The following is a 2,304-nucleotide window of genomic DNA, read 5'->3' on the forward strand; positions in this document are numbered from 1 at the left end:
AAAAAATCAGACTGATTTTTCGTTATTGAGTTGTATGAGCTTTTTACAAATTTTAGATATTAACCCTTTATCAGATACATAATATGCAAACATTTTCTTCCATCCAGGATGTTGCCTTTTCATCTCATTGGTGATTTTCCTTGCTGTGCAGAAGCTTTTTCCTTTGCCTTAGTCCTACTTAGTTGTTTTTATTTTTGTTGCCTTCACTTGCCTCTGATGAGAACTCCACTATCGCCTTTATTTTTGTTTCTCTGTATGTAATGTATTTTTTTTCTATTTCTGCGTTTAAGATTTTCTCTTTATCCCTGGTTTTGAGCATTTTGATTATGCTGTACCATGGTGTAGGTTTTTTTTTTTTCTTCTTTTCATGTTTCTTGTGCTTGAGGTTTTTTGGGACTTTTTGCTGTAGGTTGAAAGTTTTCATCAAGCTTTGCGCAGTGGCAGTATCGTAGCCAATGAGGTTTATCCGAGGCGCGATTATTGCTAATTGAAAGTTTTCATCAAATTTGGAAAACATTGGTCGTTATTTCTTCCTATGTTCTTTCAGTTGTCCTCTCTCATATTTCAGGGATTCCAATTATACACATATTCAACTAAAGTTTTCCCACAGCTCACTAATGCACAGTTTATTTTTTATAACTTATTTTAAAGTGATTATAGCCTTAAGGAAATTGCAAAAGCATACATAGGGTTCTTTGTACTCTTATCCCACTTTCTCCTAAAGATATAACTGTAATGCAATATCAAATCAAGGAAAATAGCATTGGTACAAGTCTGTTAACTAGGCTATAGATCTTATTTGGTTTTCATCATTTAAAAAAAATTTTTTTTTAAGATTTTATTTATTTATTTGACAGAGAGAGAGAGAGAACACAAGCAGGGTGAGTGGGAGACAGAGAAGCAAGTGCCCCGCCGAGTAGGCAGCCCAATGCGGGGCTCGATCCCGGGACCCTGGGATCATGACCTGAGCTGAAAGCAGACGCTTAATGACTGAGCCACCCAGGTGCCCCGATTTTCATCATTTTTATCATATATCTGTGTTCATGTGTATAGTTCTTTTTTTTTTTTTTTAGGTTTTATTTATTTATTTGGCAGACAGAAAGAACACAAGCAGGCAGAGTGGCAAGCAGAGCGAGAGGGAGAAGCAGACAGGGAGCCTGATGCAAGGTTCGATCCCATGACCCTGAGCAGATCAGGACCTGAGCTGAAGGCAGACACCTAACCACTGAGCCACCGAGGTACCCCTGTGTGTATAGTTCTGTGCAAATTTATTTTACACATAGATTCATATAACTACCACCACAATCAAGATATGAGACCATTTGATCAGCACAAAAGAACTCCTCTGTGCTACCCTATTATGTTTCGGTAACCATTAGTCCATTCTCCATGTGTATAGTTGTGCATTGTGAGAATATTATATAAAGAGAATCGTGAAGCATTTTTAAAATTTATGAGTGAAACTATCTGAACCTGGAATTTTCTTTATGGGAACTCAAGAAAAAAAAAAAGAGAGAGAAGACACAAGTGACAAATACCAGATGCCTATGGACATTAAAGAGGTAGGGAATATTGTGAACAATTTTATGACAATAAGTTTGATAAATTGGGTGAAATAAAATTCCTTGATAATGTAATTTTCTGCCACATATTTTCTGTCCTGAGACAGTAGTCCTGAAATCTTTATATCTGTAGGACAGTCTTTTTCCTCCTATGAAGTCTAACAGTTTTTGCTTCATTTCTTTTGAAGCTTTTTTCTTAGGTGTATACATACTTAGGATTGTTATTTTTTTAAAAGACTTATTTATTTTGAGAGAGAGAGATAGTGCTCTTGTGAGAGCAGGGGGAGGGGCCAAAGGAGAGGGAAAGAAGCAGACTCCCTGGTGAGCACAGAGCCCAGAGCAGACTCCATCTCAAGACCCTGAGCTCACGACCTGCACTGAAAGCAAGAGCCAGATGCTTAACCGATAGAGCCACCCAGGCGCCTCCAGAAAAATTCTTGCTACAATGGCTAGCAAGTTCTCAGGAAATTATTATTCTAGCCAGGATCCACCCTCCATTAATAATGGTAGCTATGCTTCTCCAAGGTTACACTGGGAGATGAGGAAATGAAGTTGTACTTGGAGTCCTAGTCTGAGGGAAAACTCACACTCATCTGTGTCATCCTCTCTCCCCTCCAGGATGTGATTATTTGTTGGTGTGGAGAAGATGAAGGTATTGCTGCTATATGCAATATAGATTTCACAGTGTTGAAAAGTCCAATGCAGAAGACTACCTGTGAGGATTCCCTTTACATGAAGTTAG

General features: G+C 38.2%; 1 non-coding gene across 1 annotated transcript; it reads left to right on the forward strand.

Moving 5' to 3' along the window:
• Positions 1–426: 426 nt before the first annotated feature.
• Positions 427–570, forward strand: LOC132012600 (U4 spliceosomal RNA). The gene has a single exon (XR_009402629.1). It is a non-coding gene; the product is annotated as a U4 spliceosomal RNA (small nuclear RNA).
• Positions 571–2,304: the final 1,734 nt, after the last annotated feature.

This window comes from Mustela nigripes, chromosome 2 (assembly GCF_022355385.1).
Source record: "Mustela nigripes isolate SB6536 chromosome 2, MUSNIG.SB6536, whole genome shotgun sequence".
Classification (NCBI taxonomy): Eukaryota; Metazoa; Chordata; class Mammalia; order Carnivora; family Mustelidae; genus Mustela; species Mustela nigripes.